This window comes from Sus scrofa, chromosome 1, assembly GCF_000003025.6.
Source record: "Sus scrofa isolate TJ Tabasco breed Duroc chromosome 1, Sscrofa11.1, whole genome shotgun sequence".
Classification (NCBI taxonomy): domain Eukaryota; kingdom Metazoa; phylum Chordata; class Mammalia; order Artiodactyla; family Suidae; genus Sus; species Sus scrofa.
Window position 1 is genome coordinate 141,866,017 of NC_010443.5, and position 23,625 is coordinate 141,889,641.

General features: G+C 40.7%; 1 protein-coding gene and 1 pseudogene across 15 annotated transcripts in view; one reads left to right on the forward strand and one right to left on the reverse strand.

Moving 5' to 3' along the window:
• On the reverse strand, positions 3,956-21,981 carry LOC110261525 (annotated as a pseudogene).
• The window catches only part of UBE3A (ubiquitin protein ligase E3A), a 114,417-nt gene continuing 111,954 nt past the window's right edge, over positions 21,163-23,625 (forward strand). For 10 of the 15 annotated variants that reach the window (XM_021076100.1, XM_021076297.1, XM_021075796.1 and 7 more), the window contains exon 1: positions 21,655-21,756. The gene's annotated coding sequence lies outside the window, so the exon portion shown is untranslated. 15 annotated transcript variants of the gene reach the window in all.

Here is a 23,625-nt window from a genome sequence, read left to right on the forward strand (position 1 = left end):
AACTTTCAGTTTGAGTCTACCCAAGTTAAATGCCTGCACTATTCAGAACAATATAACATAGAATCTTCACAACATGTCTTCCTAATATCCAGGATATAATATAAAACTATTTGATACGTGAAGTACCAGGAACATATGGCTTAGCCTCAGGGAAAAAGTAGTTGACAGATGCCACCCAGAGGTGACCCTAATATTATCAGACAAGGATTTAAAAACAGTGATTGTGCCTATGCTCAGTGAAGTAAAGGAAAATACACTTGCAATGAATGAAAAAAATAATAATATTTTTTAAAAAGAAAAGTACAGTATCTGAAATAAATTCACGGCATGGTTTGATAGCAGAATGGAGATGACAGAGTAAAAAGTCAATGAATCTGAAGATAAATCAACAGAAATTATCGGATATGAAGAAGAGAGATGAAAGAGATTGAAAAACAAATGGATAGAGTTTCAAAGACATGAAGGGCGATTTTAAAAGTCCTAATGTAAATAGAAAGATATCCAGTGCTCTTGAATTAGAAGAGTTAATATTGTTAAAATGAACATACAAGCCATCTACAGATTTAATGCTATTCCCTATCAAAATGACATTTTCCAGGGAACCAGAACAAATAATTCTAAAATTTATATGAAATCACAAAAGACTCTGAATTGCCAAAGCAATCTTAACAAAAAAAATGAACAAAGCTGGAGGTACAACCTCCCATATTTAAGACTATACTACAAAGCTATAATAATCAAACAACAGACAGACACATAGATCAATGGAAGAGAATAGAGAGACCAGAAATAAACACATGTACCTATTGTCAATTAAGGAGGCAAGAATATTCAATAGAGAAAAGATAGCTTTTTCTTTTCTTTCTCGCTCTCTGTCTTCTTTTCTTTACTTTTTTTCTTTCTCTCTCTCTCTCCCTCTTTTTTTTTTTTTTTTTTTCCGATTTTTAGGGCCATATCCATGGCATATGGAAGTTCCCAGGTTAGGGGTCAAATTGGAGCTGCAGCAGCTGGCCTACACCACAGCCATAACAGCATGGGATCTGAGCCATGTCTGTGACCTACACCACAGCTCACAGCAACACCAGATCCTTAACCCACTGAGTGAGGCCAGGGATCAAACCTGAAAGCTCATGGATACTAGTGTTCAAGTTCTTGACCCACTGAGCCACAATAGGAATTCCAAGATAGACTTCTCAATGAGCAGTGCTGGAAAAACTGGACAGCCACATGTAAACCCATGAGCAACACAAGTGCCCACCAACATATGATTGGATTAAGAAGATTAAGTAAGCCTAGACACAGGTCCAGTCTGAGGCTCTGAAATAGTTGAGGTGCAATCTCACTCTACTCTCAAAATACAGATTTTTTTTCTTACCCTAATTTTGTACCTACTGATGCCAGTTGCAGCCTCAATGTCTCCTCTTGGTACTTGTTTCCAAATGCTGGTTGCTATGCATGTATCTTCTCAGCCCAGCATTGGAGGATTAAGAAGGATATTACGGTGCTTTCTTTTTTTTTTTTTTTTTTTTTTGTCTTTTGTCTTTTTTGTTGTTGTTGTTGTTGTTATTGTTGCTATTTCTTGGGCCGCTCCCGCGGCATATGGAGGTTCCCAGGCTAGGGGTTGAATCGGAGCTGTAGCCACCGGCCTACGCCAGAGCCACAGCAACGCTGGATCCGAGCCGCGTCTGCAACCTACACCACAGCTCACGGCAACGCCGGATCGTTAACCCACTGAGCAAGGGCAGGGATCGAACCCGCAACCTCATGGTTCCTAGTTGGATTCGTTAACCACTGTGCCACGACGGGAACTCCTACGGTGCTTTCTTATAGTATTAATCTTAGGAACCCAGGCATGCCCAAATCCTGCCCTACCAATCTCTGTTACCTGAATACTACTCTTCTATTATGGTAATCAACCATGGAATCCTAACTAAAATAGAATCATAGCGTGTCTTTATTAACACACCTACATATTCCTCTAACTCTTAGAATAGATTCCAAAAAACGCTATATTAAAGCGTGAAGTTGAGACTATCATCCTTTATATGTAAACTACTGCCCAGGTTGTCTGCACACCCTGTCCTCACAGGAAAAGCCTGGTGGATGCTGCTGGGTCAGCCCTGGTCACACACAGACAGAGCCTGTGTGCTATATCTGGCCCTGTTAAGGGATCTGGGGTCTTATTCTCATCATTCCTTCCTATATTCCACTGTTTATCTTTCTAAAATAAACAGGACTTGATCATATACATAAAAACAGCAACAACAATAGAAATCTCTATTTAGTCTTTTTCCTAAATCAACCTAGTTTAAAAATGAGTTGTGTTTAATCAAGAAGGAAAAACTAGGCAGCTAAATTTCCGCTACAAGCAGACACTGAAGGATCCTCTGCTCTTGGACTACAGTGGAGCCTCTGGGTGGGGAGTGGGGGTGGGAGTAGGGTTATGGCAACCCCTTGGGACAGCCACCTGACCCCTTGGGGTCCCTCCTAACTGGGCTGGACACCTCTGGCCTGGGCGTTAGCGCTGAAGGTCTAGAGGCCAATCTATGGTATGAGGAAGGGAGTGAACCTGGAGTTTTGTAAATCAGCCTGGAGGAAAGTCCTGGAGCCCCTACAACCACAGTAGTGACTGCTTGGCATGTCAGTGAATTTGGGGTCCTGTAACTTTGACTAGAGACACGCTCCAGTTTGGAACTTCACAAGAGCACTATGTTTTGAAACCCGTAAAGACCTGGAAAAGAGCTCAGGTTCCTCATCCTTTCAAAAACATTACCCAGGCAGAAGTTTTTTTTTTTAAAAAAAGCCTCTCCTTTTTTTTTTTTGCAGGAGAGAAATTTTATTGGCAATTATCTCTTTCCTTGTTATACTACAGGGTGAAGCAGTGATTTTAAATAGTAAAAGCTGGTTTCTCTCCAAACTATTTTCACTGTGGATGGCAGGTCATTTCGAAACTTTTTTACAGAAGCGTAATACATTTATTAAACTGCTCACAGCTAATGCAGTTAAGATGTCTATAACCGCAGGGGCTTCACAACTTGCAGAACTACTTAACCAGGAAATGCTGGTAAAGGTGACTTCTATTAGTTTTAAAGCTAATAAGTCCAGTTTGAGCTGGTAACTTGGCCTCTGGTCAGCAGTCATTCAGTTTGAGAATTGTAGAAAATACTGCTGCCTCCCAGAATGTCCTGTTGAAATAACTGTGCCCTGAGCTTGGGCACAATGCAGCCTGCCGCAGTTCACTCCATTGCCTCAGCAGTCTCCTCACTGCCAAGGAAATGTCTTTGAAATGGTACTATATGTGGAAGCTGTCACCTTTGCGTTGGTTTTGGTTTGTTTGTTTTTCAGAAAACATCTGATTTACTGCAGCTAGTTGTGGAGTACATTGATCTTTTAGTTGTTCTAAGTCAATGCACGGGTCCCCCCTAACAGCCTACACGTAGTGATGTGGCTGGGATGCCACAGTGATAACATGTAAATGCTTGGAAAATCCCTGTGATCTTCATGGGTTTATGTTAGCAATCAGGGAGAGAAACTGAAGGGAGGGTGGGGAGCCACAAGGGTCTTCCAGAGCCAGGGGAAGCTGGGGTCACAATGCCCCTGCCAACACTCACTCCTGCAAAGGAACGGGCCCTGAGGGGTTGGGGGCCTTCAGTGGCTGCAGGTGGCATCTTTTCCTAGCAGGCCCCCCTTTTCAGAAGAAGTTTTATTTTTTGTGCACCTCAGCCAATTATGTGAATGAGTCTAATAGTGGGAAAAGCGTACTAGTTCTACAGGTTATCTTCTTAAAACAACACTGGTCATGATTTGACTTTTTTTTTATTCTTAAGAAGTGGTCAAAATTTATTAAAATAAAAATTTTTAAAAACCCACCCTGAGTTCAGTCCCTCTTACTGGTCAAGGCCCCATCATCCCAGCCTCTGGCCCCATCATCCAGCTCCTTTACACATACACAGCCTTAGACTTTTCCAACAAGTATTTATTAGTAGTCAAGCCATGATTCGGGATCCCAGGGTGGGAATCACCATGTACCCAGGTCCCCCTTCACCACCATGGGGAGAAAGATGGAGGACAGAGGAGGTGAGGGGGAGCCAGCTCAGATCTTCCCAGGAAACATGCCTTTTGCCTGACAGTCCTCCAGGCAGGAAATGGGGCAGAGGGACTTGCACACACACAGAGTCTTCACCCCCTTTAGCAGTCATTGCCTTCTCACAGCGGTGGAGGTCCAGGTAGTTCTGCCAGCAGTTCTCACTGGGGAAGCGGCTGTCAAAGGGAGAAATCTGATAGTTCTTGATTTTGGTCTTGATGTCTTCTTCAGTTTGGTCAAGCTATAAACAAGTAAGCATAAAAGCCTATGTAGAGTGAGATGGCTGGGACCCAAGAGGTTTCCCAAGTGAATGTATATATACCCGGGCACATGGAATAAGACACTGAGAGACAGAGCAGAGAAAAAGAGAGAATAATAACTTTTAACATATGATACACTGCCCTGCTAGTAAAAATAACCTAATGAGGGTCATACATATTTTTTTTGTTTTCATGTCTCATTACTGAAGTATAATGTTCATACTATGAAGTTCACTCATTTTAAGTGTACAATTACATGATTTTTAGTGAGCTAGTACAGGTGTGCAAACATCACCACCAAATAATTTTTAAAAAATTCTGTCACTCCACAAGGCTCTCTCATGTCTATTTGCAACCAATCCCTGCTCCCACTCCTAGCCCTAGGCAACGCCATATCCAAGCCATGTCTGCAACCTTCATGTCTGTCCCTTCAGTTTTGCCTTTTCTAGAAATTTTTTATAAACGGAATTCTACAATATACAGTTTTTTTCTTTTATCTCACTTCTGCCACTTTAGCAACAATGCTTTAACATTCATTCATGTTGTATGTACCAGTAATTTGTTCCTTTTTACATTGAGTAGCATTCTGTTGTACAGATATACCAATTGGTGGAAATTCACTTTGTTTCCTCTTGTGCTACTATGAATAATGTTGCATAAACATTCACATACAAGTCTGGGTGGGGATGCATGTTTTTATTTCTTATGGATGGAAACCTAGGAGCAGAATTGCTGGGTTATATGGTAAGCACATGTTTAACTTTTCAAGAAAGTTCCAAACTGCTTTCCAAAGTGGCTGAACCATTTTAAATACCCACCAGAAATGTTTCCACATCCTGGACACTTTATATTATTAGCCTTTGTGATTGTAGTCATCCTAGTAGGTGTGAGATGGTACCTCTTTGTGGTTTTTGAATATCCTGTGCTGTTAGACATTTGAATATTATATTTGGTGAAAGGGCTGTTCAAATATTTGGCCAATTTCAGAGTTCCAAACGTGGCGCAGTGGAAACGAATGCGACTAAGAACCATGAAGTTGAGGGTTCAATCCCTGGCCTTGCTCAATGGGTTAAGGATCCAGCATGGACGAGTTGTAGTACTTGGATATGGTGTGCTGTGGCTGTGGCATAGGCCAGAAGCTGTAGCTCCAATTAGACCCCTAGCCTGGGAAACTCCATGTGCTGTGGGTGTGGTCCTAAGAAAAAAAAACTTGGCCAATTTCAAATTGGATTCTCTGTCCTCTTATTAGTGATTTGTAAGAGTTCTTTACAGGTTTTAAATATGTGCTTTATTGGGTATATAATTTGCAAATGTTGTCTCTAGTCTGTGGCTTCACTTTTCATTTTGCCAATGTTGAATTTTTTTTTTTTTGTCTTTTTTGTCTTTTCCAGGGCCACACCTGTGGCATATGGAGGTTCCCAGGCTAGGGGTCTAATCAGATCTGTAGCCACCGGCTTATGCCAGAGCCATGGCAATACCAAATCCAAGCCGCATCTGCAACCTACACCACAGCTCATGGCAACGCTAGATCCTTAACCCACCGAGTGAGGCCAGGGATTGAACCCACAACCTCATGGTTCCTAGTCGGATTCGTTAACCACTGAGCCATGAAGGGAACTCCTGCTAATGTTGAATTTTGATAAAATATTTTAAAATTTAATGACATTCAATTACTGTGTTTTTTTCTGTATTGTGCTTTTGGGGTCATCATATCAAAGATGTCTTTACCCATTTTGGGGACAAACTTTTTTCTCCTATGTTTTCTTCTAGAAGCTTTATAGTGTTAGCTCATAATTTAGGTCTATGATTCATTTTGAGTTAGTTTTTGTATATGGGATGAGGTAAGAGTATAAGTTCATATTTTGCCTATGTATATCCAATTGTCCCAAAATCATTAGATTAAAAGACTATGCTTTCCTCAATTGAATCGCTCCAGCACTTTTGCTGAAAATCAGTTGACTGTAAAAGTGAATTGATTTCTGGACTTTCTATTTTGATCCATCCATCTATATAAATCTATCCTTATATTAATAACCAAACTGTCTTGTTTACTTTAGCTTTACCATAAAATTTAAAACCAGGTAGTATACAAAAGAACAACCAAAAGAACCACTTTTCAAAAAATTATTTTGACTATCACAAATCCTTTGCATTTCCATATGAATTTTAGACAAATCTTGTTAATTCTGGTGTAAAAAAGTTTCATTGCATCCATAGATTGAGAGAATTGACATCTTAAGAAGATTGAATCTTTCAATCCATGATATATCTCTCCACTTATTTAGTTCTTGTTTAATTTCTTTTAGCAGTGTCTTATAGTTCCTAGTGTACCTGTCTTGCATTCCTTTTGTTAAATGTACCCTAGATATTTATTCACTGTGAATTTTAAAATCAGCATGCTAATTTCTACAAAATTCTGGGATTTTTAAAAATCACAATTGCATTGAATCTATACATTGATTTAAAAATAACTGACATCTTAAAAATGAGTCAACTAATCTGTAAAGATGGAATAAATTTCTATTTATTTAGAGGTCTTTAATTTCTTCCAGCAGTGTTTTATAATTTTTCATATTGAAGTTATATATCTCTTATTACATTTATTACTAAGTATTGTTGATTTTTCAATGGTATAATAAATAATATTTTTTTTAATTTTAATTTTCTAGTTTCTTGTTGCTAACAAAAAGCCCCATTGATTTTTATATATTGTCTGGGTTTCAAGCAATCTTGCTAAAGTCCTTACCAATTCTAAAAGTTGGTTTACAGGAGTTCCCGTCATGGCTCAGTGGTTAACGAATTGGACTAGGAACTATGACGTTGTGGGTTTGATCCCTGGCCTCGCTCAGTGGGTTAAGGATCCAGCATTGCTGAGAGCTGTGGTGAAGGTTGCAGACATGGCTCGGATCCCGAGTTGTGGCTGTGGTGTAGGCAGGTAGCTACAGCTCCGATTAGACCCCTAGCCTGGGAACCTCCATATGCTTCGGGTTCGGCCCTGAAAGGATAAAAGACAAAAAAATCAAATTAAATTTTTTAAAAAATTAAAAAATAAAAAAAGTTGGCTTACAGATTCATTTGGATTCTCTTTATTTATCAGAGTATATAATTTTGTCACCTATGAATAATAATAGTTTTACTTCTTCCTTCCTTTTTTGTTTTTTTTTTGGCTTTTTGTCTTTTCAGGGCTGCACTCGAGCATATGGAGGTTCCCAGGCCAGGGGTCCGACTGGAGCTGTAACTGCTGGCCTATGCCACAGGCACAGCAACACGAGATCCAAACCACGTCTGTGACCTACACCACAGCTCACGGCAATGCTGAATCCTTAACTCACTGAGCAAGGACAGGGATCGAACCCGCCACCTCATGGTTGCTAGTCAGATTTGTTTCTGCTGCACCACAATAGGAACTCCAATATTTCTTCCTTTCTAATTTGTATGCTTTCTATTTCTTTGTCTTGTCTTATTTCACTGGCTAGGACCTCTAGGAAAACAGAAATAATAAGAGTGAAAATCCTTGTCTTAATCATAATCTTGAAGGAATTTCCTAGTCTCTTGCCATCCAGGACAATTTTGGCTATAGCCCCTGACCAGTCAGCTAAGTCACTTGCTATTTCCCATGAGTCCATGTGTACCTATACCTTCTTTTTCCACTTAAAAATGGAAGACATACCACCCAAACCTCTACCCATTCAGAGGCTTTCCCCTACCTTTCATAATTTTTTCATTTTTCTGATCATTCCAACATAACAAGTTGACCCAGTGTGAATCAAGCTTAGATCTTTTTTCTTTGTTAGCTGGTCATAAGGAGTACTCTATTGGGTCAAAGTGTGAGTTAAGGGAGAGGGAACAGTATAACTGTGGTGAATAACATGAAGGTAGAGACAGATGTTCAACTTATTTGTAATGTTAGGATCTGCTTAAGCCTAATCCTGGATGTATCACTTCCACTGTTGTGATGAATTGATGCTAGTCCTACCTTATCTTATGACAACATTTTAAGAAAACATTATGGAAATAAAAGATGATCTGAATTTGAATGTTGAAAGGGGCCTTACTGTGAACTTGGAAAACTGGTCATCTCCAAATCATACCATACTAAAAACATTAGACATCAAAAATAAACAAAAATCTGGACTCCATGCTAAAAGACAAAGTTTTTTATAAAGGACAGAAAATCCAGCTGTCATCAGAACTTTTTTTTTTTTTTTTTTTTTTGGCTTTTTTAGGACGGAACCTGTGGCACATGGAAATTCCCAGGCTAGTGGTGGAATTGAAGCTGCAGCTGCCAGCCTACACCACAGCCACAGCAATGCCGGATCTGAGTTGCATCTGAGACCTACACCACAGCTCATGGCAATGCCAGATCCTTAACCCATTGAGCAAGGCCAGGAATAGAACCTGCATCCTCATAAATACTATTGTGCCAAAAACCAAAGAAATGTTAAGACTGACAGGGATTTGTCAAAAGGATACACAATTGGCTTGAGGGGCTCAAACTGACAAAATCTGGGAAAATTTGAGTGCCAAAAAGAATAGTGATGTAATGTATTATGTCATATTGAATAAAAAACGTAGCTTTGAATCCATCTTAGTACTAAAGAAAAGTGGTGGTTAGGAGGAAAAGTTCTTTACTGAAGAACACAACTAATAAATGTAGAAGGAATGGGAAAAATTATTATTGCATGATCACCAGTGTAAAGTTGATTCAGGCACTGGTCACTCATGGATGCTAAAACTAGTAGATAAAATATTGAAATATTTATTCAATTCTCAAAGTATCTCCACTCAGATTACTTATCAATACATACTAGTTGTCCACACTGAATGCCTGATTGATAATCCACCCCCCTTCCCTATTTTACTTCCTTACTTCTCTACCAATATTTTCTTGGAGGGGGGAGAGGAATCAGTTCCCAAAGAAACAGCTTTTGTATCAAAATCATTTTCTCAAGATTTGTTTCTGGGGAAACCCCAAATTAAGACAATTTCATCCATTCACCCATCCATTCATACACTGATTGAGCATTTATATTGTGCTAGGCACTGAGCCAAGTTCTTAGCAACATTTGGCCTCTTTATTCATCACATCATCATCTCCTTTATAGATGAAGATATTGAGGCTTAAAGAAGATAAGCAGCTGGCCCCAAATCACATAATGAGGACTGAGTACTGGAAGGGAGTGGTGGCCGGTCAGGTTGGTTGAGGCTCTCAGAAGCCCAGTTTTGAACTGAACAGTATGGAAAAGGAGATTTCTGTTAGGTAACAATTTAAGAATATTTTTCGTGTAACACTTTTAGAAAGCAATGAATAAAAGGGATGCCTTAACAATTAAGAAAACATTTCAATGAAAGATATTTTGAAATTCAAGAAATTTATCTTTGTTTTCTGGGAAAGCAGCAACACAAACACCACCTCCAGAGTTCCCTGGTGGCCTGACAGTTAAGGACTTGGTATTGTCACTGTTGTGGCTTGGGTTACTGCCATGTCTTGGGTTCTCAATACCTGGCACAGAAATTTCTGCAGGTCCTGGGCGAGGCAAAAACAAAACAAAACAAAAAGCCCATGAATATAAATATATATTTATATATAAACACACTAATGAATATAAATCCTAGCTTTGCTAGATTTTAGGTGTGGGACACGGGCAAGTTACTTATTTTAAGTCCAATTTCCTAATCCATAAAATAAGTAATACCGAAGATTGTTGTAAGAATCAGTAAGATTTATTTAAGCAACTAGCACTTAGTGGGTGCACAAATGAAATCTGTGGAAATAAACTCATTTCAGGAATTTGCATTAGGCACTGAAAATCGATGCAATCAGTATCATGCTTAGCAACATAAAATATTTTATGTCCTGAATAATATCTACACTACTATCTTAAAAAAACTTTTGTCTTTTTATGATAGCTTAATGTCAATGATAGTTTAATGTCACAAAACAAAAATAAAAACAACAACAAAAAGAAGGCAAGCTTTGTTTGAAGCAATACCAAAAAGTCCAATAGTAAATTTTATTATTTTGATAATTTTGTATTCTATTGTTAGTGTCAAGCAGAAATAAAAAAAATATTGCTTATCAATTGCAAACTATATTTATGGTTCTTCCCTTGACTGATATTTTCTTTAGTTGACATACCCTGAAGAAAAACAGTAAGTATAGTTGTCCGTACTATTTTTAATTACCAAGATTTTATTTAACCAATGCATTTCCTTGGATTTTAAAAAATTCTTAGAATTCCTATTAGAATCAGTATGATATGTATTTAAAAATGGTATTATACATATGAATTCAGTGAGAATGTAGCAACTGCTATTCAATAAAACTTCTCTTTTCCATCTACTCTCCAGTTGGGTAAGACAGGCAAATTGAGACTGAAATGACCACAGTCAAAGCAGGATTTAATGACTTCCAGGTTTTCGCTTGAATAGCTTAAGGCATCTTGGATATATGTGTGATTAGTGAAAATTGGTAGTTGAATAAATCATAGATAAGAGGATTCTATAGGTTATCTTGTTTACTATCTTAATTTTACACATAATAATACAAAGGTCCTGAAAGATTTAAAGGACATACCTTATTGCTTACTTATCAGAGTTCACAACTAAAATTTCTTATAATAAGTTAATTTGCCACATTTCTCTGTCTCCACTGAATATAGGCAGGCACCTCCTCACTTTTTTATCTATGATTGGCACAACTGAAAAGTGAAATATCCAAAGATACATTACTTTATCATACATTAGCTCATTTACTTTTTGAAGAATTAACAAGTTTTAGCCTCTAAGATACATACTGGGAACACAAAGCAAGCCAATAGCAACCTCTTCTTTCAAGGGACTTAAGGGGAGACAGAATAGGAAGCATGGCAGAATAGGAAGTATGTGAAAAGTGACATGATATGAAGAAGTGGCACAGAGGCATGAGCAACAACCCTGCTCAAAAAGATTAGAGAGGCTTCTCAGAGAAGGAGTCTGAACTCGTCTGTGAGACAAAACAACTGCAGGCAAAAGGGCCACAAATGACTTTTCAAGTGTGTAATACTTCCCCAGCAAGTGATCCCATCAAGGGTGTAGAAGGAAATGGGGCTGCGAGGCAGAGTCCATACCCAATGGGCCTTGTTCTTGGAGTTAGAACATTTTCTAGAAATCTATGAAGAGCCACTGATAGAGTCATGCAAGGGAGCAATGGGATTCGTATTTGTTTCTTTTAAAAACATTCCGGGAGTTCCCACTGTGGCTCAGTGGTTAACAAATCTGACTAGGAACTATGAGGTTGTGGGTTCGATCTCTGGCCTTGCTCAGTGGGTTAAGGATCTGGCGTTGCTGTGAGCAGACGCAGCTTGGATCCTGAGTTGCTGTGGCTCTGGAGTAGGCTGGCGGCTATAGCTCCGATTAGACCCCCAGCCTGGGAACCTCCATATGCTGCAGCAGTGGCCCAAGAAATGGCAAAAAAAAAAAAAAAAAAAATCCATGATAAGGAGTTTCAGTAGGAAAGTACTGTAATAAGGAGTGTTGGGGATACAAGAATGAATAATATAATACGGCCCTGCCCTTCTAGAGCTTATATTCTGGTTCAAGTAAAATGGCAGCAGTGGGATAATACAGAAGGAAATGGATGTTACAATAATAATAATTACTGTATTACTACTACTAATAGTGCCTATTACCATATATTGAACATTTCCCATATACTAGGCACTAAACACATGTGCTGTCCCTTTTCACTCTTCATAGTAGCCCTATGAGGTCAGCACTATTGTTTTCCCTCCTTCACTGATGAGGAAACAGAGATTAATTGAATATTTATTTCAAGTTTCTATATCTGGTAAGTGGCAGAACTGGGATTTGCATGGGATAAAAAAGCTCACCTTTATTGAGCTTGTACTATGTACCCAGCATAAATGCTTTTATGTATATTAGCATTTAATCCTCGCAACAACCCAATTTTACAGATAAGAATACCAAATCACAGAGAGGTTTATGATCTTGCCTGGCATTTTTGTACTCACTAATAAATTGGGACCCCATGCTATTAACCACTTTGCTGCACTATCTAGTCCTAAAACCAATTCTTTTATAATTTGCCTCCTAACTGCCAGGAGAGTGGGAAAGAGGAAGCAATCTAGGATTACTAACATTATGATTAGGGAATGCCACAGATGGTAGAATCAACAATCAAGTCAAAGAATATAGGAAGAGCTGGTTTCATTCTCCCTTAACTACAGAAGTCTATCCAACTGCCTCCTTGATTTCTTCCTTTGGATATAAGGATACAAATTCAGCTGCAGTAAAAGGTATCTAGAATAACCATGGTGGATTATAGAAGACAGTAGGTATCTCACACCAACCTTTGAGCTGGTACACAAGCCTTGACCCAGGGAATCCTTTGGGACCCAACTTATTGCTCTATGATCCCTCCAACATAGCTCCCAACCATTTTAATTATCAGAAAGGGACAAAGGGAATGGAGGATCTCATTTCTTCCAGAGTATGATCTAGAGGTTGCTCACATTATTTTTGCTCACATTCCACTAGGCAGAACTTAGTGACATGGCCACACTTAGTTTATTATAGGCAGCAATGTATTTGGCTAGAAATTCCATTATCATGGAGAAGAGGAGAGTGCATATTAGGGGCCAACTAGCAATTAGTCTGTACTACAGACACATACGCATCTCAAAATTAACATTTGCATAACCCAATTCCTGCTGCTTTTCTAAAACCTGCTTCTCTCGACATTTCCAGTTAATGATGGAAAATTGGACAAATTCAGTAGTTCCATTGCAGACAGGTTGAATTTGGGGTGCCTGCAGAACATCTGGTACAGTTCTCCAATAAGGAGTTGAAGATATGTATCTGAAGTTGAGTAAGCTTAGTGTTCAAGACTCAGACTTGATTCCTGAATTATGTTAACTGATAGAGGAAAAGTAAAGGTAAGCAGTTATGTTGGAGACTGTCATGTGGCTGGTGAAGAGAACCAAAAGTGGAGAAGGTGAGCATTCTGCAGCAAAGACTTGAGGAAGAGTGGGTCACAGTAGGAGAGGATGGAAAATTCAGGGTGATGGAACCAAGGGGGCAGTCTCAAGCAGGTAGTGGGTTAAGTGTGGAAGGGTGCAAAGAGGTCAAATACTACAACTGAGAAGAACTTAACTTTTAAACTTGGCCATTATGCCATCACTGACATTAATACAAGTAATGCATATAGTAAAATGGGGGCTGGTGCTAAATTCCAGTAGCTGAAGAGAGACTTGGAATGAAATGGCAATGTGATAGCACTTTCAAAGAGAAAGGACAAAGTTAATAGAGGGAGAATTAATGAACAGCAGAGGGAATAACTGAGGGATTAAGAGTCTTAAGAAGCCCCCCCAACCCCATCTGCAAAATATATATATTAGCTGTAGAAAGGAAGACAAATGGCTCATACTTTGAGGAGATCAAGGGAGTACAAATTTGGGTAATCTGCAGGAATAAAGGTGAAGATGTGAAGGAATTAATGCTTGAAGTGTGTAATGCTAAACAATGATATATATAATGCTATTATCACCACTGTTATTACAAAGGACTAACATTTACTGAGCACTTAACCATATGCCAGGCAAATTCTTCAGGGAATTAATTTTGCTACAACAGTATTTCTTAAAATACTGAGAGCTACAGATAAACTGAAAGCTTAGTCTTTCTCAGTAGTTGAGTGGGCATGGCATTGGGGAAAATGGAGACCCCATTCTTGAAAGACACACAGACTTTCATGAGCACTGGGTCCCAGGGCAAAGCAAAGGCTCCATAGGAATCTGAGTCAAAACTGACTGCAGTTCTTGGAGGATCTCCTGGGAAAACAGGGGGTGACTGTGGCTTGCTGTGGGGGAAGGATATTGGCAGAAAAGTTCCTGGGAATATTCATCAGCAGTGCATTTCTCTAGAGGTGGCCATTTGGGGAAAATACGGCCCCACCCATCAGTGCTGAGAAGCCCCAGGACAAACAACAATCCAGGTGGGATCAAGCCCTGCCCCTCAGTAAACAGGCTGCCTAAAGACCCCCCAAGGCACACAACCCCTGCTAATCTCACCCAGACAAAGCCCCACCCACCAGAGGGATAGGAATCAGCCCCACCTTTCAGTGGTCAAGTACCAATCCCTCCCACTAGGAGGCCTAGAGCAAGCCCCCATACCAACTTCAGTCACAAGAGGGGCAGACACCAGAAGTAACAGAGGCCACAACTCTGTTTTTTCAAAAAGGACACCACAACAAAAACCTATAAAAATGAAAAGACAGGGAACTATAACTCAGATGAGGGAGAAAGAAAAAACCACAGAAAAACAGCTAAGTGATCATGAGATTCTCAGCCTCTAGGAAAAAGACTTTAGACAGTTGATGGTGAAGATGATGCAAGACATTGGAAATAAACTGGAGGCAAAGATGGATAATTTATAGGAAACACTGAGCAAAGAGATATAAGATATAAAACTTAAGAAAACAGAGATGCAAAATACAATAAATGAAATAAAAAATTCATTAGAAGCAGCCAATAGCAGAATACAGGAGGGAGAAGAATGAATGAGTGAGGTGGAGGAGATAGTGGAAATCACTATGCAGAACAGAAAAGAGAAAAAAGATTGAAAACAAATGAAGAGAGTCTCAGAACTTTGGGATAACGTTAAATGCACCAGGATCCATATTATGGGGTGCCAGAAGGAGATGAGAGAGAAAGGGACAGAAAAAATATTTGCAGAGATAATAGCCAAAAACTTCCATAACACGGGAAAGGAACCACTCGCTAAAATCCAGGAAGCACAACAAGTACCATGTAAAATAAACCCAAGGAGGAACACCCTGAGACACATATTAATCAAACTGACCAAAATTAAAGACAAAGAGAAAATATTGAAAGCAGCTAGGGAAAAGAAACAAATGACATACAAGGGAACCCCAATAATATTATTGACAGATTTTTCAGCAGAAACTCTGCAGGCCAGAAGGGAGGGGCATGATATACTTAATGTGAAGAAAGGAAAAAACCTCCAACCAAGATTACTTTACCCAGCAAGGCTGTCATTCAGACTTGAAGGAGAAATCCAAAGCTTCACAGAGAAGCAAAAGCTAAGAGAATTTAACAACACTATACCGGCTTTACAACAAATACTAAAGGAACTTTTCTAGACAGAAAAGGCCACAACAGAAACAAAAATACCACAAATGACAAGGCTCATCACTAAAGGTACATATACAGTAAAGATACGAAATCATCCATGCACAATTATGCCACCAAAATCAGAAAGCATGAGAAGAGGAGGGTCCAAATGCAGGACACTGGAGATGCACTTGCAATTAAGAGACCAACAACTTAAAACAATCTCGTATTTTTACAGACTCCTATATCAAAACTTCATGGCACCTGCAAACCAAAAATCTACAACTGATACACACACAAATAAAAATCAACTCAAATACAACACTAAAGATAGTCATCAAACCACGAAAGGAGAGAACAAGAGAAGAGGGGAAGAAAAAAGAACATCAAAACCAAATCCAAAGCAATCAATAAAATGGCAATAAGAACATACATATCAATAATTACCTTAAATGTTAATGGACTAAGTGCCCCAACCAAAAGACACAGACTGGCTGAATGGATACAAAACAAGACCCATATACACGCTGCCTTCAAGAAACCCACTTCACTTCTAGGGACACATATAAATTGAAAGTGAGAGGGTGGAAGAAAATATTCTATGCAAATGGGAATCAAAAGAAAGCTGGAGTAGCAATACTCATATCAGACAAAATAGACTTTAAAATGAAGAATATTTTAAGGGACAAGGAAGGTCACTACCTAATGATCAAGCATCAATCCATGAAGCTATAACAATTTAAAATATCTACGCACCCAACATAGGTTCACCACAATGTATAAGGCAACTGCTAACAACCTTAAAAGGACAAATCAACAATAACACAAGAATAGTGGGGGACTTTAACACCCCACTTATAGCAATGGACAGATCATCCAGACAGAAAATCAATAAGGAAACAAAGGCCCTGAGTGAAGCATTAGGGCCTCACTCTACTGCTTATCTAAATATCTATTAGGTAGACATTCCACCCAAAAGCAACAGAAGATACATTCTTCTCAAGTGCACATGGAACATTCTCTAAGATTGACCACATCCTGGGCTACAGATCCAGCCTTGGGAACTTTAAGAAAATTGAAATCATATCAAGCATCTTTTCTGACCAAACATTATTCTACTGGAAATGAACAAGAAAAAAAAAAAACACAAACACATGGAGACTCAACAACATGCTACTAAACAACCAATGGATCACTGAAGAAATCAAAGAGGAAATACAAAAATACCTAGAAGCAAATGACAAGAAAGATACGATACTCCAAAATCTATGGGATGCAGCAAAAGCCATTCTAAGAGGAAAGTTTATAGCAATACAAGCCCACCTCAGGAAACAAGAAAAAGCTCAAGTAAATAAGCTAACTTTACATCTAAAGCAGCTTGAGAGAGAACAGACAAGACCTAAAGTTAGTAGAAGGAAAGAAATCATAAAGATCAGAGCAGAAATCAATGAAATAGAAACAGAGAAAACCATAGAAAAGATCCATGAAACAAAAAGCTGGTTCTTTGAAAAGTTCAACAAAATTGATAAACCCTTAGCCAGACTTATCAGGAGAAAAAGAGGACTCAAACAGACGATTTGCCAAAGAAGACATAAAGATAGCCAAAAAACACATGAAAAGACACTCAACATCACTAATTACTAGAGAAATGCAAATCAAAACTATTATGAGGTACCACCTTACACCAGCCAGAATGGTCATCATCAAAAAGTCTACAAACAATAGATGCTGGAGAGGGTGTGGAAAAAAGGGAACCCTATTACACTGTGGGAATGTAAAATTGGTGCAACTGCTGTGGAAAACAATATGGACATTCCCCAGAAAACTAAAAATAGAACTACCACTTGATCCAGCAATCCCACTCCTGGGCATCTATCCAGAGAAAACCATGACTCGAAAAGATATGTGTACCCCAGTGTTCACTGCAGCACTATATACAATAGCCAAGACATGGAAACCTAAAAGTCCATGGACAGAGGGGTAGCTCAACAAAATATTACTCAGCCATTAAAAGGAAAGAAATGTTGGCATTTGCAGTAACATGGACAGACCTAGAAATTAGCATGCTAAGTCAAGTCAGTCAGTCAATGAGACACCAACATCACATGGTATCACTTACATGTGGAATCTAAAAAAAGGAAACAAAGAATTTCTTTCCAGAACAGATACTGACTCACAGACTTTGAAAAACAGGTTGGGCGGTTGGCGGATGCACTGGAGGGTTTGGGATGGAAATGCTATAAAATTTGGTGTGATGATTGTTGTATACCTATAAATGTAATAAAATTGAGTAATTAAAAAAAATAAAAAAATATACTATATGCCTTGTTAAAAAATTGTTGAGTGGGCAGCATTTTGATACAACCTAAAAATGGCAACAGTAATTTTCTACCCACCATATCTGACCATCTTTTTATTTTCATTTTTTTGCATTTTAGGGCAGCACATGTTGCATATTTGATCCCAGGCTGGGGTAGAATTGGGGCTACAGCTGCTGGCCTACTACGCTACAGTTCACAGCAATGCCAGACCCTCAACTCATCGAGTGGGGCCAGGGATTGAACCCACATTCTCATGGATGCTAGTTAGATTCATTTCTGCTGAGGCACAACAGGAACTCCTATCTGACCACCTTTTTGTTACATTCTCTCCACTTATTCTTGATCCCAGGCGTATGCTAGGTAATGAATAATTGTTTTGCATTTAATTTGCTGTAATTCACATCGAAAAGAAATCTTGAGCATCAAAACAGCCCTGGAGTTCCCGTCGTGGCGCAGTGGTTAACGAATCCGACTAGGAACCATGAGGTTGCGGGTTCGGTCCCTGCCCTTGCTTAGTGGGTTAACGATCCGGCATTGCCGTGAGCTGTGGTGTAGGTCGCAGACGCGGCTTGGATCCTGCGTTGCTGTGGCTCTGGTGTAGGCCGGTGGCCACGGCTCCGATTCGACCCCTAGCCTGGGAACCTCCATGTGCCGCGGGAGCGGCCCAAGAAATAGCAAAAAAAAAAAAAAAAAACAGCCCTGCAGAAAAATCAACTTTATCAGCAATTTTAGGGCAAAATATTTCATTAAAAAAAGATTGAGGAGTTCTTGTTATGCATCAGTGGTTAATGAATCCCACTAGGAACCACGAGGTTGCAGGTTCAGTCCCTGGCCTTGCTCAGTGGGTTAAGGATCCGGCGTTGCCGTGAGCTATGGTGTAGGTCACAGACATGGCTCGGATCCTGCATTGCTGTGGCTCTGGCGTAGGCCAGTGGCTACAGCTCCGATTCGACCCCTAGCCTGGGAACCTCCATATGCCGCACGGGAGTGGCCCTAGAAATGGCCAAAAAAAAAAAAAAAAAAAAAAAAAAAAAGATTATGAGCATCAGAAGATATATAGTATTAGTTGAGTACTCCCATAATCACTACAGTGTTGGGTTATTCTGCAAAAAATATTGCTTTACTAGTGTGACTTCCTCTTGCACTCTGAGTTCTTGACAGTAAGGATGGGAATTGTTGATTTTTTACTGTTTTCCAAAGCCTGGCACAGTCCTGGGTAAATAGTGGAGGTTCAAAGTTTGTTAAAGGAATTAATCCATTAGGTTAAAAAAATTTAAATTGCTTTCACTTTACTCCCAAAATGAGATATTTAGAAACTATTGGGTCTCATTTTGAATAGACTAGTCTAAAAAATATACTACTTATTTAGTAGATACTTTGTTGTTTTTCTGGGAAAGCATACCTGAAAAAATATATGGATCTGACTTGGGGAAGAAAATTTTTTTTCATTGAAACTGATATATAAAGAGATGGAACACTATTAGTATTCTAAGGATTCCTAAAACGATTCACGCTGGTTATTTTTCCGAGGAAACACTTTGAAATTTGAAAATGGACAAGGCAGAAAGCACACTGGGTTCTTGAAACAAGTCTGACACCAGCAGTGTCACATATAAGAATACCTATTTAACATTAACAAGCTAAAAGGGCAATGGGTAATTTCTCCAGATTCCAAGGAGGAATTGGGGTTCTCCCTGATCTTAGCAAAGAACTGGCATTTAACTGACAATTAACTAAAAGTAGGTTTATTTCTCATGTCTTTAATTTTTTTTGGAACTCAGGGGTATCTTGCCACATTCAATATACCAGGTTATTATAAAATTACATTTCATTTATTCAGACAAATTTTACTTAAGAGAAAGTAGAATAGCTCAAAGTATCTACATATGCTTGATACTGCAGTTAACATTATGCTTTAATTATTCTAATAGTCTTTAAAGATTTTCATTTGTCTATTTTGATTTTATTCAAAGATAAATCCTTAAAAGATTGATTTTAATTAATCTCTTCCATAAAACATAACTGCAAATAGTGTCCAAATGAGGATGTGTAATGGGGGTAAATGAAAAAAGAATAAGGAATCGAATTACAATTGGACATGATTTAATACTGTCATTTATCATCACTTGTCCTAAAACAATTTAAATTCCACTAGCCTTTTCTTTCTTTTTTTTTTTTTTTTTTTGGTTGGGAAGCAGTATATATAAAAAAAAGATTCCCCCCACCTTTTTCTTCTTTTTTGTCCGCTCTGCAGCATATGGAGTTCCGCGGGCCAGGGATCAGATTCGAGCCACAGCTGTGGCAGCACTAGATCCCTAACCCACTGTGCCAGGCCAGGGATCAAACTTGCCTCCCAAAGCTCCAGGGACACCCCCGCTGATCCCACTGCACCACAGCGGGAACTCTTAAAAAAGATATTCTAAGAATGACAGCTGGATTCGCCGCAATGTATACTGTTGATATAAAAAGTTTGAATTTTATGGGCTTATCAGCCAAATTTCAAACCCTAAGAGTATGAATTGTTAGTGATCCCATTACAGTTTTGCTAGCAGGTGTTGCAGAGCCATTAAAAGGGAAAAAAAAAAAAAAAGAAACATTTCAAATAAAAGAGTGACCTTGGTACTAAGACTTGGTACTAAACATGGGTTCAGTCCTCATAATAATCAATTACCCTGAATCCGGCCTGGGTCAACCAAAAAGCCACTTTCTCCTTCTCGACAGCCTACCGAATGTCAAAACTGCGGAGATTGACATTCACCTTCTTGTAAACGAGTGACACATCGTGTGCTGGCAAAGGCCCTAAGCAGATGACCTTGGTCCCCCGAAAGCTGGTCCGCACTCTGGGGGTACCTCAGCAACGTTCACAAAAACAGCTCAGGGCGTAAAAGGGTTCGGGTCGGAGACCTAGTACAGGGAGGGTTCTGCCCCACAGAGGCTGCTATCAAAGCCCCCTCCGCGGACTTTCGGAGCCTATTTATCCCCTGACAAAACCGGGAGCGGTCCAACTTCAGGCACGTTCCTCGGCTGGGTAATCACGGGGCTCTCCTGAGGGCTCCAGGGGGTTTCCGGAGTGTACCGCTTTCTTTCTGGTGGACCACAGACTGCAGTGGCTCAAAAGATGTACAGTCAGCTCTTCCCAGCCCCAAAATGGCGACCGACCCTGGGAGGACTCCGAGAAGCCGCGAGCCACTTCCCCTTCCCAACTGCCCCTGCGCTGGCGACGACGGCAAGCAGGAAGGAGGCGGAGCTAGAGGTGGAGGGCGGGGCAGAGCGCTGCGCCCACCCGCGCGTACCCCGGCCCCGCCCTGCGTCCCTGCGTCCAGGCCTGGAGCCCTCGCCCGGCCGGCGGCGCGCGGTGTCTGCCGGGATACTCGGCCCGCCCAGCCTGTCCTCCCGGCTTGCGCCGCGACCGCGAGATCCGCGTTTTCCCAAGATGGTGGCGCTCGGCTCGGGGTGACTGCAGGAGAAGACAGCCTGAATCCCCTGCGCCAGAACCTCAACATACAGCCCTCCTCTCGCTCGCGCACCCCGCCTCCGCCTAGCCTTCTGCCGGTTCCGGCCCTCGCCCCCAGCCGCCGCAGCCGACTTGCGCTTCACCCCTCCCGACCCGGCACTCACTGCCGCGGGCGGCGGCGCGTCCCTCGGCTCATCCTCGGTGCCGTGCTCGTAGCAACTCGCACCTAGCCCCGACCAGGCGGGGTCCCGTAGCACCCCGTGTGCGGACAGGCAGCGGCGGAGCAGCGGCTGGCGACGAGCGCGGGGTTTTCTGCGGCCCCTGCGCCCCTTTTCCCGGCCTTGGTCTCCGGAGAAGGAAGCGCGGGTCCCGCATGAGCGCCGGCGGTGGCGGCAGCGAAAGGGAACGAGGCGGTGGCGGGCGGAGGCGGCGGGCGAGGGCGACGACGACCAGTGAGGCGGCTGCTGCTGCGAGGGCCGCAGCCCAGGCGCGGGGGCGACTACAGGTCAGTGTGGCTGAGGACGGGGCCTGGACGGGGAAAGACGGGGCCTGGGATGGGAAAGGCTAGGCGGCACCTCCCGTTGTCCCCTTTGCCTCCCAAGCTCTCTCCGGGACGGCTTTGGCGAGGGTATGGACGCCCCTTACCCCCGCCGGGGCTAGTGTTTGGGGTCCCATGGTCTGGAGGGTCCATGCCAGAAGTAGGCCTCTGCTAGCAGCGGCTGCTGCTGTCCTAACTGTCAGTCCTGGCGGGGCGCCGGAGGGAGGGTTTTGTCGCCTGAGGGGACGCGAGCGGGCCCGGGGCGGGGCGTGCAGGGCGTCGAGAGGTGGCCTTCCTTGGAGCGGGACTCGCCGAGCGGGTCTGGGCCCCAGGCTGCGAAGCGCTGGCGTTTTTCTTCTGAGGGAAGCTCTTTCTTGGTGTTCTTGAGGTTTTGGTCTTCATGATGAAGAAATATTCAGACGTGTGCTTGGGTGGGTTGAGCTTTTGGGGGTGGACTGGTGGGGACGGAGGGCGGATGAAATGATAAATCAAGCCCAAGGGTCGTGTTCACAGATTACTTATCGCGATTTTGAAATTAAACGTGAACTACGGTGTTTGCTGGGGACTGTTAAATGCAGCCTGTAAACAGTTGGCCTTTTTTCCCCCTCTTCTCCCAATTGAGAACATGAAAAGGGCTCGTTATAGTGTAGAGGTGTTTGTTGGTAAAATCAGAATTTAATGCGGCAAATGCTTTAGTGCATTAAAATGAAAAAAATAATATGGACGCTGCTTGATTAATCTTAGAATCCTCGAAGGATAATTTAATTTCCGAATTTTCTAAAACGTCCTCTGGATATGTTAAAATAGAAACATTACACAGGCTGTTTGGTATTATATTTACTAAGTGTCTAGGGTGCTGTTAAAAATGTAAACTAATGTCATATGGGATTTACAGTCCAAAGTTATCTCCATCAATTATGAAGGAATACAGGTATGAGCCATAATTTTGGATCATTCCACTACTTGTAATATTGAAAGACAAATTATTCCAGAATTGGGGGTTGGGGGTGGGAGAGAAGAGGGTTTGAAATGGAAGTGATCTAAGGTTTAGATGTACAGCTGTTAAAAAATGTGAAAGAAACTTGAGATACCCAATAAATCTTGTCAAATGAATTGGATAAGTAGGATAAGTGTTTATATTACACCTCTGACCAGTCAGTACCCTTATTTAAGAGATTATTTTGTAAACCATTTTAAAAAGTTTAGAATTTAGGAAGATAAAAAGAAGTGTAATAATTTTGGAATTAGATGCAGCTGGTAAATTCTGAGGTACTTTTCACATTTTTAGCGGAGTGAATACAATATTAATGATGGTGATGATAAGCCCAGGAATGACCAGAGGACCTTTAAAGAAACTAATCACGACAAAACAGAAACAAGAAGTAGCTTCAGGAAATGATGATTTCTGTTTACAAAATTAGAATGTAAACTGTGGAAATCTTATTGTGTCAATATTTTTAACTTTGGTGTGGTGAATAGCATGTTCACCATCCTCTGGCATTGCTGGGTTACTGAGAAGTTTACGCGGCGATACAAATTACAATGTTTTGATTCCTTTTTACAGGTTTTGGAATTGCCTTTATTTCATCTCTCTCAGATTTACACTTTTTTCATGGTTTGAAAAATAACTTCTTAAAATAAGGGTTCTTATTAGTCAAAAGGGAAAAAAGAAGACACATTCTCATTCCACTTGGCAGGTCCATTTAACAGGATTTATTGGGTACCTATATTGTCTTTGACATGTAACATATAATCAATTTTATTTCTTAAATTACAGATCATTTCTAAATAGCTCCTCCTCTCTTCCCTCCAAAAAGAATCTTCTCTCCCTTTAAA